The sequence below is a fragment of the Galendromus occidentalis genome, unplaced genomic scaffold (genome assembly GCF_000255335.2).
Source record: "Galendromus occidentalis unplaced genomic scaffold, Mocc_1.1 scf7180000077185, whole genome shotgun sequence".
Taxonomy (NCBI): Eukaryota; Metazoa; Arthropoda; class Arachnida; order Mesostigmata; family Phytoseiidae; genus Galendromus; species Galendromus occidentalis.
In genome coordinates this window covers 733962-747313 of record NW_003805173.1, presented here as the reverse complement: position 1 = coordinate 747313, position 13352 = coordinate 733962, and positions in this window count along the sequence as shown.

Sequence of the window (13352 nt, the reverse complement as noted above, 5' to 3'; positions counted from 1 at the left end):
GAGAGCTTTTGAAAATGAATAGCGGAAAGCAGAGTGCCCCGCTTAGTCGAAGCTCTCTATCATTGGGCGAGGCGAAGCAAAGTGTTCGGCTCTTCTGTAGATTAATGTAATTCCACTCGGGAAACATGAGGGATATAGACACCGCGAGCCGTCATCGGTCTTCGAAAAATTTTCGAGTGACGGACGTGAAGTACAACTAGGCAGGCGGGCAGGTGAGCGGCCGGCTCCACGAAGATCGAAGAGATGAGACCTGATCGTTTCGAACGCAACGAAAGCATAGTACAATGTTCGAAAAACGTAAAGGGGGCTTCCAGCGCTCGAATCTCGGGCTCCCGCCCTCGAAGAGCGGCTTTCGTCGGTCGAATGCTATGAAGCCGTCTGAGAGAGATGTAGGTCATTAAGTATCTGTACGGAGGTTCTGGTTGGGACAAGACATAGGGCGGTCGAGTTCACGCAGCAGAGATTTCTACAAAAATCCCTCAGACACGCCAAGGATTCCGGCCGGAGGAGGATTCCACTCTGAACGTATGCATGGAGAAAATTCATATACCCTATACCTGGGTACCGAGGTGTATTGGATCTGGCGCTCTGGCAACGCCACCGCGGAAAATCCCGACGTTCTCCAAGACCTGCATTGTCCGACCGAAGCATTTAAAACCTCCTGGTTAATCACCCATTACGAGAAAAATCTATTTCCCGAGGGATTGCTCGCTAGAAGCGGAGCTCACAGCTGAGGAGCGCCGAGATACTCGGACTTTCTGATTTTGGGTGTGGGTTTTACGGCTTTCGGTTTTCGCCTCTCTTTCTCCGCTCGATCTTGAATCGACGCGTTTTCCCGCGGCTCCTGATCCATTGCTCCACGATAATCGGAACCCGAGAAACCACGATACCTGCGATCAACACTCCGAACGGAGAAATTCACTCCGCATTGCCCGAGACATGAAATTTGATTCGAGAACAAGGGATGTTCTTCGGCGATGGGCAAAGTGTAGTTGTGAAGGTGATCTTTTCGATGGAAGTTCAGAAAGCCACACGTACTTGTCTCGTGAGTTTCCTCGGAGACATTGGTGGACCCAGACCGTGGAGATACACTTCTGATCGGTGAAAAAAGACTCGCGCCTATCGTCCACGAGCTGGTATCACCTTGACATCGCTCAGTGGTCTTGCAGATCAACATATTTTCGATGATCTCCATAGATCATTCATTAGAATCCGATTCTATTTCTTCAAGGTGAACACTTTTACGCAGCTCTTTCCATCCGAGGAAACTCCTATATCGAACCATTGAACTATTCATTATATTACCTAGGAGTCTCCCTTGAGCTCCAAGACCCAAATACTCATTGCTATGCGAGCAATCCGTGAATCGGGATCGAAAATATGATTTGTGATGGAAATAATAATTCCCATATGAGGGAAGGTGTCGAGGGGAACTGGGAGGACGACGATTCCGAGGGAGCCTCAGAATTTCGCATGCTGCGAGTGCAGATCCTACAGTCGGTTCCGTAGAGCCCGATTCAGAATTGAATTCGATTCGACCAGGCTCTCGTTGTATAATGATTGGCGCGCGAAATTCTGGTATCTCGTCGAGTTCCTTTTGAGATTCTTGCTCCGCGGTGCCAGGGGAACTCTCGCTGAAATATCGAGAAGACTATCGAATATACGACATATTATGGCCCTTGTTTCGTCTCGAGCGGATAAGTTTGCGTGACTGACAGCTCTTGGATCGAATCAGATGGCGCCAATTCGATCGCTTGATCGCGGCACGGTGGCACCGGTCGGTGTTGGTAACCGGCATGGTCTGGGTGCCGGCGTGGTGGTAGCAGTCGTAGTGGTAGTGTCGGTCCGTCCGCTGACAGCGACCCTTACCTACTGTGATGCGCCTCTCCACTAGAGTTCGCAGTGGCTCCCTCTAGACCGGCCGGCGAATACCACGGACAGCGCGGACCCCAGTGCTGTTGGAGCATCGAAAAGGGACGTCTATATCGCTCCCTGATCTTAAATCTCCACTACAAACAGTGAAATAGTGTGTGTGAGTGATTTTCCGCGTCCATATGAGCCTATAACACTGACGTCTTGGAGGCAGACCTCCGGGGAAATTCTGCCGGACGAAAGAAGGCGAATAATAATCCGACTCGTGGCTTCCATTCTTATCCGAGGATTATTAATTCATTGATCGATCGATCGCGGACAGCAAACAAAGTTCCGCCAACTGAAAATGAGCTGATCGAGTGACCGGAGCTCTTCTCGAATTCCCCGGGTTTCGCAACGAAACAGAGGAAGAGCAATTATAGGCCCGGCAAGGAGGAAGCAGAAGGAGTCGGTCCACTAGGAAAGGATTTCGATGGGATCATGCCTGGAAATTCGTGAAGTTTATGTCAACGGATAAGTGAAACGAATCAGTTGCCAGCAATAAAAAAAGTGCGGGAAATAGCGGAGTTCTGCCTAGTGTGTGCGCGAGTTGTCGTCGACTGACAAGAGAAATAATTTCTCTGACAATACGTCCTCTCACGTGGAATCAACTCGTTTGTTGAATAATTGTACCTCTCATCCAACTCTTGGAATACTACGTCAAAAGCCGGGACCAACATCTCCAAAAGGTAAGCTTTGTGGGCCACGCGGAGCGATTCACAACAAGGATATGTCACGGGAGTTATCACCCGGAGGAATAATACGTCGGTTTTCGTGGAGCGGACGCTCGAAAAACATGAATTACTGCGTTATCTCCGCTTCGCGCACGTGTGTTGTCCCGCGCGGATCAGAGAGCTTCCGACGCTCGACTCCGGAGGCACCGCGCGGCGGCTCTCCCAGACTCATAGGTCCCGGTACACGGATCGAGCTCCGGTGTGACATTGGGTGGCGATCATTGTACGGTATCGAGCAAGAGAGACAGTCTACAGATTTCTACCCGCTCATAGGATGGAAATCGGGATTCTACTTCAAGACCATGCTTGCAATCATTTCTCGACGCTTATTCCGTGTAGACTAAGCTTCCTGATTCGCATGACTCCCCGAGATTCTTGAGCGTGTCCCGTAATCCTTTCCCGAATTGGAAATTCGTGCCGCGCCCATCGAATGGCTATCCTCTAGCTAGGTAACAAATTTTCTATCGCCTCCAGAATTTAACTGCAGTGCCGGAGTCTGGAAAAGCTTGCGAGGAGCTTACTGGCCTTCTTCCGTTCCCTGAAATCCGATGGCGTCGCGCAGCTCGATTATATTTTCACTGCGAATTCATATATTGGAACAATTCCATCCACGTGTGAATCTATCGACAGCTCGATCGGAAGGATGGATCACGCGCTCGGTCGGGCGGGCGATCGGTCAATCAATCGATTGGATGCTCGATTCATTTAGAGCTTCATTCAGAGTTCGAGCCTCATTGGATCAGTCGATCAATGTCGACAATCTTGTCGCCTAAATGACCTATTGAATCGTTGTCGTGGGCACACAAACGTGACCTCAGCATATCTCGCCTCGTGCTCAACGAGCGACCATCTCGGCACCAAGTTGCTCGCGGAATCGGCCGTCCCCTCTCGAAGCAATTATTTGCTTTAATAACTCCTGTCAGTGCTCAATTCCGACTCGGTGAGCCTCAAGGTTACACTCGGTTCTGGCTCGCAGTTACACGCGTATCGCTCGTGTCTGCTGTCGGGTCTAATTTTTGAGCCGCATTCATTGAAGTTAATCACATTCATGTGATTGCAGAGTTTGATATCTGCGTGAATTATTGCTACCGCGACGAGTCCCATCAATTATTTGAGCCGGATGGCGTGGTTCCGGGACGGCAGTCGAGGCGGATCGCCCTCAATCGAAGAATCGGCCTGCGCGTCACTCTTCTGATACTCCACGTGTATGGGGGTTCCATTGATCTTCTACTTGATTCTAGACGCTTCGTAGGAACGCGCTCCAGAGGCTTCGGAGATCGCTCCATGAGTTCGGGAAGAGAGCGAGGGAACTGGCGGTCACTCGAACAAAAGGAACCTGTCTCCAACACTAGCGTGTCGGTTGGTCTTGGGATCAGTGTTGGCGCAGCGGTGGTGCGCCACTGTACCTCCTCTCCCCCCGACTGAGCAGTAATCCGCGGTAATCCCGATGTTCAAATCAATTACCTAGAAACTTTTGCTCTGCCGTTGTCTTGCTCTCGGATCGCTGTACTCACTCACTCAGTCATCTGACAACTTATCAGCTGCTCCGGTTAATGCTGGTTCACGATTTACTCTGTGAGGGAACGCGTTGTCAAGGCGCGAAGGACCTAAGATAACATCCGGGATCACCCTCGCCACTTGACTGTGCTCACGTTCATCATCGGAAGTAGAATACTCGGTGTATCGAGAAGGGCTTATCTACCTCAGGAACGAAATCTGAAGGAAGCCCGAGATTTCGGACGGTCGGAGCCAGCATTCATCATCTTTTGAGCCTCAATGACGAGGACAAGACTAGCGGCAAGCTATTGTCTACCGAATTTCGAACGGATAACGGACGCGTCAAATCATACGCTCATTGGTTGAGCTCCTGGTCCCTCATTCCTCAAACTCGAGAGTAATAAAATGTACCACCGACAGGAGATTTGCTGGTCCTCAATCGTCGGCTCACGACTCGGACCTATGGCTCGCGAACCCGTGGACCCCGAAGATTTGAGAGAAAAATTCCGAATTTCTCGAAAGCTCTGATCATCATTCTCACGGATTTCAACGGCGGTCGCGGAAGAGCGGTCCGGTGTGGTGGTCTCTCACGGCTCAGCGTCATGTCAATGCTCTCGCTAATCCCTCGCTGGTACCACCTGGTGAAGAATCATCGAATCGGGGTGCACCCCGTCGGCCTTACCTTTCGGTGAACGCAGAACAAGTCCTTTGGACGCATGCGAAATAATGAATTGAAATTGGACGTTTTGCTCATAGTGTGTGAATCATACTTCGGATCGTAGGCTAGCTGGCTGCTTGCTCTCGGGATGAGAATTCCTCAATTTTCGAGGGGGAACGCTCGAGCTTCAGGATATCGGCATGCTGACTTGACGTCGCGCAACTCCAGAACCACTTTATTGTCCTCTGCATGTCATGTGCGAGAGGTTTGCTCTCTGAGCCCGCGTTTTTCAAATTCTTAGAAAATCGCCGTTTTCTCTGGTTGATAGGAGACTACTATGAGCATCACAATGCTCACGAATCACTGGACTCAATGATGTTCGAGGTGATCTAGATTCGCCCAGTTTGTTGAGGGCTATGGTAGCTGGAAATATTCGAGTCTTTTGTTACCGGGGCGGGCTGAGCCCGGAATGGGCCATTCGGAGTCCTCACAAGGTCAGGGATATTTCTGTTGATAAGAAAAGAGCAATCTATGGGCGTCCGCGATGACTAGCAACAACTAGTGCCCAATCTCGTCGAGATCCTCGCGGTCTCGACATAATCGCCACCTCAATCTTTTAATTTTGGGAAGCTGGCTCGGAACATCAATCCTCGTCGATATGTGTGCTTCCGTCTCTGGGGTGTCTCGTCGCGAAAATGGTGCGCGATGGCACTGGCAATCCACGGATCTTGGTCATCCTGTTCCGTTCGCGGTGTGAGATCGAGGTCCTCCATGTGGAAAGGGATCCCGGATCTATTCGCGTCGCTTGTTTCTTGATTTCGACGATTCGGATCTCCACCTCGGGGAATATTCTATTCGAGCTCCCGGAGCGGCGACTCCACTCTTCCGATAAGAGAGAAGCTCAGGGAGACGAAATCACGGCGGCCTAGGGGCAGATATCTGGCACAGCACGGTTTCGCCATCCGACATCTAGAGGGCAATCGAGGGATAAGACCGTATTCATTCTCTTCTTTCCTTATTTTGCTCATCGTTTTGCGTGCCAGTTGCCTATCTCAACGGAGAGCCGGTCCATGCGGGAGGGGGCTCGAACGGGGAGTTTCCACAAATCTGCCCACTCGATCCGAGGTTTTGGGAGAAGCAGTAGTTGCTTGATCCAGATCGGTACTGCATATACGTCCATAGTCACGTGTATGCCTAATCCTCTGAAAACTTGTCTGTTCCTTTGCATGTTTACATTATTGGACTTTGACGTCGTTTTCGAGTCTTATGTAAGCCATAAGACACGGTACCCCGACTTCGGCGTCGGGATAAATGCCAATATCTTTGATCTAGGCCGGTAGCCTGAATCAGAGCGCTTCCGACTTCTGATGCCAACGTTTTCGCCATTACCACTGACGGTGGAGCACGCGGAGATTCCCTAGGTTGACACTGGGAGAAATTTTCAGGCCATAAACCTGCGGCAGTCTATGATGTTCTATTTCTTTGAGCGCGGCATTTGTCATGTGCTCAATCTCCCGTAACTCTATCTGTGAAGCTTCGATAGTTGAAAAAAATTCACGGAGGAAACTTTCCGACAGAGGAGTCGGAAACTCAACCGCAGAAGATAAACACCTCGTTGTGGACACTGTGTCGAGGAAAGAAAACGGAACTCATGTTCCTGAGTTCCCTAGTCGATATCACCTCTTCTTTTTTATGCCAAGAGGATTTCGGTGGTCCGTGTGTAGCCTGCCTCCTGATCGACGACGACGAGAGGTCCGGATTCCGCTTCCTGACCTCGCCCCCGTTCTTCGAGCAGGGCCATACGCCGGAATAATGACGAACCCATTCAGGTGTATGCAGAAGAGACATAGGTTTCGTCTGGAGCCCAGAGTTTATCGTTCTGACGCGCGGCGCGGGGACGACCTGCCCCTCCTTGCCCAGAGCTGTCATGTCGCCGACCGATCGGAGGCCGATTCCTGGGGTCGGGGAGCGGCGACTGGAGCCCGGCACGTTCCTCGGACGTAGTGTCGGGGTATCCGGAAGTATGTGCTCGCCGACAAGGCAGCATCCATTCGAGTCGTCCCTTCGCGAATCAAGACTCACAGGAGTTCACGGTGGGATTACGCAGCTGACAACGACGACCGATGCGCTCACTCCTTCGGATTCAGATTCATTCATGAGTGCTTCGCATAAACACACGTTTTACATGCTGCTGAAGTCATCGGTTCCGACTCCTTCGAAACGCCAACGAGTACTCCCAAGTCGTCTTTTATCAAATCTTCCACCGTGTTCAACGCGTGGTTCCGCTTTCCGATCTCAGCTGATCCCCTGCCCGCCGACTTCGAGCCGCCGTCACCACCTGGTGAGAAATCGTTTAATTCAAATGGGATTCATCGATCCGTGAGAGCGCATCGATCCGGAATGTTTTTTCTCTGCTTCCATTCTACGGATTTCTCCCACGTTGATCCGGACGCGAGATCGGTGAATCGACGTCCTACGATCCGTATTCTGAATTCGCGCATTCGCTGTAAGCGATCACAACGTGTTGATTTGTTCGCGAATTTATTTATTACCTCCTCGACTGCTTCTGCCTCGCTCGTCCCCTACTCGGTGGGCTTCCCGACCGACCGTCTGTTCATCGTCGGCTGCGCAACCTGCGTTTTATTTTAGTTCGGCGCCGGCTCACGCGAGTCGGGTATGCACGAAGAGGCGATAAGAGATTGTGGAACGACTTATCGGATTATATCGGAGGTTAATTTACGGATCGAGGTCGGCAGACAACGTAATCTGATATTCCCTTCCATTCAAAAAATTTGCGACGTCTAAATTTCACTCTCCGATCCGCGAAAATTCTCCCGGAGACGCATTTTCGGATCCGACCTTATGATCCTGCGCTGAGATATTCTCGGCCAGGCGGAGAGCCAGGGCCGCGGTCTGCCTATAGCGTAGGTATCAAGGCCTCCTCCAGCGAATACATACGGTTTCTCGGCTAGTGAAGAGCTAATGTCGTGAAGTCGATCCAAAATAACTTGAAGTGTAGGCCAGGCAACGAAGGATATTGTGAGCCGCAATCGGAGCTGTCGCACGTCTCTGACCGGGATCGGAATTCGACTTCGGGATCTCAGGGTCCGTTTAGGGCTCGAATAATGGAGCTGACGGTGTGGTTCGGCTCGATCTCCGGCAGTGGCTCACAGTGCAACGCGGTAAACGCTTCATTTCTGACAGGCTGTCTGTCGTTGGTTTTCGCTCTTGCCCGATTACTAGCTGCTTGGTAAGCTCCCTTGATGCTTTTCTGTCAAGTCAGTCAAGCAGCATATCGGCCGGCGTAAAATTACTGACAAGTGAAAGACAAGTCGTCAGTGGCTCAGACTTAAACATCGCGTTCGCGTCCTAAGATGTCACCGTCATTACATCATTCAACATTGCTCTCATTGCGATGACGAAATGATGGTCGACTCGGAGTGGATACCTCATTCTCTCACCATCGAGGAAACGCGTAGTAATGGTTATGATGATGACGAGTTCCTCATCCCCCCACGATCGATGTAATTGGAGCACAGAGATCGGAGTATAGCGTCTCGCGTCTAACAGCCGTGTAAATGATATGCGAGCATCAATCGATTTTCCGGAATTACTAGCTTGCATATCGATCACGTATCCGGCACATGCTACTCAGCATGAGACTCTAAAGGTTACACTTTCTTGGAGATGCACGCAATTTCACAAGAACTCACCGAGTCACATCAGGAACGTCCTTCGGGAATTCGAAGTCAGAACAGGTTCCGGCTAGGGTGCATGCGTGAAAATGTTGTGCAACATTTGCATGCCCCATAGAATGCTATTCGGAAAGCTCCCTCACGGAGACGCCTTTCATAAAAGGGATGGATCGAAAAAAGGGGGCTATGGACCGAAGGAAACAAGCCCTGGGATCCCCTGTTTGATGGAGGGCAACGGATCTCGTTCGGTCATTTTTCTTCCTGAAAAAGAACTGTGTGAGGAGAATGAGAGTGCGACAGCGACGGCTTATGTTAGTCTTTGTCAAGTCCAAGGCGTACCAACGGTTCCTTGATCTTCTTCTTCGCCCGAGACGAGAACGAGCGAGCAAACATCCCAGTCGACAGCGCGAGGCCCGTTATCGTGATTTCAAGGATTCTACTCCTCAAAATACTCGTTAGCAGTGAGAAGCGAAACGCTCCGCCGACTCTTAAGTATCTCGCAGCGAGTGTTCGGGCGGGGAGACGGCGCCATGGATTGACACAGGTAGAGGAGACAGACGGAGCTTTCGTATGTCGAGTATCATTTCCCGCCGGGTCAGACCCTGACGAGTCGACTGAAGAAGCCAGCCATGGATTATCATTCGGCACGGTGCGGAATCGCGGTCGGTACGGCAATCATGACTGACGATATATTTCACCTATCCGATCACGCGCTGCACGAAGGCCAAGAAAATACCTGGCTGCCTAGAGGCATCGAGGAACATGATTGGGGGAAAGTTCAGACATGGGAACCCACACCGCGAAATATTCATGGCGGCTGCGTAGACCATCCTCGTCTGGCGGAGAAATAACAAACAGAGTCTGTTTTTATGCTCGAGTCTAGCGAAGAATAGGGAAAGGGGAGGGCAAGCAGGAAAATCAGAGCGAGAGAGAAAAGAAAAGATCGGGAAAGCGTGGAGGAGCACGAACGAAGTGGGGAAAGAGAGGACAGGCGAAAATAGAAAGGATGAATGGCGAAGAAGAGAAGAGGGAGGAGAAATTGAACTGAGTTTGCTCTGAGCGCGAAACTAACCAGCGGCAGCCATTCTGTCAGACGTTCCGCGCTCAGTTTAAGCGAGTCCGAACAGCCGTGGTTCCTTCCCAGTTTCTCGCACGGGATCCGAATTAGTGCGATGCCGCAACCTTGATTCAAAGTCGGGGATCCGAATGCCAGATCATCATCTTCTCATCCTCGCCCTTGCGGATTTCTCTCCACCGCTCTTCCTTCTTTTCACATTTCTCCCATCTGCTTCTTTGATCTGCGTCCCATATTTCTTCCCTCATGTTTCCAATCCTTCTCCGCACTCCTCTCGCTCGAACGGTACGCCCATCAAAGTCTGCTATTGGCTTCAGAACCGCCCGCCGCATCAAAAATCTCTGTTGCAGTCATGCTCTGCTCTGGATCGTGCCGTTCAGAAAGTCTTTCGCTTTAGGCTTCTCTCGGCGAGATTTCCTTCGCCCAACGGAGTTGTACTGGGGTCGATTTCTTTTCGTCTCTGCTTCTTGCTTGCTTAGCAATCTGACAGGCAGTCTAACGGCCAACAGACCGGTCCACGGCTGTCGATCAGAGAGCTTTCGCCATTCAATTGGCTCGTGTCGAAATTTATGTCCACTGACTCTCGGAGTTCGGTCGTGTGTGATCTCGGCGTGTTGCTGCTGCCGTCGTCGACGTAATTCCGTCGTAGCTGGCCGTCGTCGTCGCTTAGAACACTCCTGGTATTGCAGTCAGTCAGTGAGTAGCTTCGAGGGAGGGGTCTCGTTGCCGATTCCCTTCTGAACGAGATGTGCGGCGGACGATGGAGGGACCCTGGAGAGAAAGCGTGATTTTCTTCCAGAACCGGCCGAACAGGGAAAGGAAATATCGTCCCAGGCGGCGTTGTGGCATAGCTGGCCCCTCTCCGGGGACAGCCTCTTGCTTCGCTACGGTTGACGGGAGAAATCTGGAAGCGCTCATATGACGAGGGTCCGTGGAAGAATCAACAACGAACATGTTCACTAGAGGATGGAGCAAAAGAGGAAAAATATAAGAATGCCGACTGGAGCAGACGACAATACAGACGGTGTATGTAAACTATTCAATTTCGCCGGCTCCTCGGCCGAGGGTCCCAGCTGCTGCCGTTGTCAATTGAACAGCGGGCGTCTGTTCGCTGTTGAGATTGTCAAGTGCCTATTGTGGCGCCCAACATCGTTTCAATGCTAATGTCTGCTTCTCAATCAACACGTTTCCGCTTCGGCAGAACAAAACTATTCGGAATGAGCCTAGAATACCGTGTCCGTGGAAGGCTTCGTCCGATGACTAATAAACTTATAACAGATATCGATAGATATCACGGTCTATTCCGCAGCCGAATCCGCATGGCGGAATTAATATGGCAAAATAATACTGCGACTGATAGAATAATGGCACCATCATTATCCCATGTGTAGATGCTCGGGAAACAATTAGAGCAATTATTGTTGGAGTCTCGGAGTTTCATTGGACGTTCTTTCCATGTTCGGAGGATCAGATGATAATTCAGGTGTGGCTCCGAGCGTATTGAACGGAGCTGGCGACCTTCGACTCCTCGCTCAGAGCTTTGAATGCGGATAATGGATAACGGAGTCTGCTGTCGACGTTCGTTTTCGCACAGCGTTGCGTGTAATGCTCGCATCAATTCTAAAATTCTCGCTCACCTTCTCTTTATCGTTTTCTCTTCTTCATTCATTGGCTCTTTTCGGCCCGCCGTTCAGAAACTCCTTCCTTTTTCAACTTTGCTTTCCGCGAATGCATCATGCTTCCCCGGTCCGAGAGTGCTCCTCACAACATTTGAGGCGTGCCTTTCCCCAGCAAGCGCTGTCTTTTCCTCCCTACTTTTTACTTCTGTTCGAGTTCGTCTTCCCCTGCTTTTTGTATCATGCTCGCTTGTACTCGGGATTCGGAGTGTCTTCGCGACGGATCAGATCGCTCAGGTTTTTGTTCTCTCACAAACAGCTGGGCGACCGGCCGAGTGTCTAGGCGAAGCGACAAGCGTATTAATCTTGATCGGCAATAAATCGGGTCCTTCCAGTACTGCCACCCAGGTATCGCCGTGCTATCTTTCGCCGTCGAGTCCGATGATTATTTTTCCATCTCGTCCACAGAGTAGGCTGAGGGAGCAACTCGAGAATCCTGACGTTAGGGAATTCTCGATCTGTCGAACATTCAGACGAACGAGCGGGCGGGCTAGCGAGCGAGCAAGCAAGCAGAGGGAAGAATGCGAGCACTCAGACAATCGGGCTGGCTTTCACTAACTCGTGCGAGGTGTTACAAGAGAACAGACGCGAGTCTTCACAATCAAGCGATCGATCAATCTAGCTGTCACATAGGAACAAGGAAACAAACTTTCAGACTGAGAGCCGATCGATATATCCTACAGCTTCTCGGATGACGCCTGTCTCCTTCGGAAGAATTTCCAGGAGTCTGCTTTCCTCTCGCTTCGATCGGAACCGATCTCATGGGGGACTCAAGATCCGGTGATCCCTTTCCGGGTGTTACGTCCGCCCCAAGGCCATCGGGGAAAGCCTCGGGATATTTTCAGTCTCGAGTACGTTTATCTGGCGGGGAGTCCTTCTCCCTGTCTGTGGCGGCTGTATCGATCGCCAGAAGAGCTTCTAATAGTGACAACAGCCGCTTCATCAGTTAACTGATGATGGACTCGGATCCGTCACAATCGCCTCCTAGTTTTCAACGCCTTGAGAGGAAAAAACGATATCATGCGATCCAATCGAACACGAAGCGAAGCAGCGCTGCAGAGTGTTTTCTCTTCTCTAATGGTATCGGTTTTGGCAATTGCGTGATCTCTGTTGGAGACTGGCAAGACCGACCGCTTATCTATCATTCCCCTCCGGCTCTGCTCGGTTGCTCATAGCGTTGGAGGAGAACAGGATCGAATCGTCCTCCGTATTTCATCGAGCTCTCCTCATCCATATTTCAAGGAACTCATCTGAAGAGCGTGGTCAGACGGACGATCGCGAGGGACGTCCTCGGGAAATAATTTCTCTTCTGACCGCTGAGACCAAAATCAGGCTTGGAAACGCAATGAATCGACACAGAGAACGGAGAACAGATCGAAGAATCTCGACAGAGAGCACACATTCGAGACCGAGAACATTCAGAGTTTCGCCAGCGATTCCCTCGCATCCAAGGGAGAAACCACAGAACACGCTGCTAGACATTGTTAGCTCGAATCGCACTCAGAATTCATTGCGGAACCAAATTGATGTTTCCCTCCCTATTCCTTGGTGTTGCGACGGGCCCATGTCGGTTTCCGTTTCGTTCCTTGGTTTCCTTCTTTGTCTCCTCCGAATGGGGAGGTGGAGGTCCCGCGTGCTCGTATTGACCGATCCGCGGACCAACCGGCGGGGCAGTCGAGCAGACATTTCCCGTCGTGATCTGGGCAATGTGAGTCGAGGGGGAGAAACGAACGATGGGAGAAAAAACGAAGGGAAATCGGATGGAGAAACAGACGACTGGGGCCGAAGCAGCGCTCCGTACGGCTCTGCGAGTCTGTCCGACTGTCTGCCTGCCTGCCTGCCAGCCAGCCAGCCAGCCTGAATGACTCGCCGGCTGCAAACACTGCAAGTGGATTCGATTTGGCCGCAGGCGACCTCGACGGGCCGCTGCCTGGCTCGCTGACTGACTGGGAGCCTCCACACTACTATTTCGACAGGGAGAAGTGGAGAAACCACCCTCAACCTCGACAGCCAGCAACAAGCAGCGCGTCCGCTTGACGCGAGAAAATCCAGTGAGCAATGAAAGTCGGACCGCACCAAATCAGGGGCAAACGAGGGCCGAGCGGG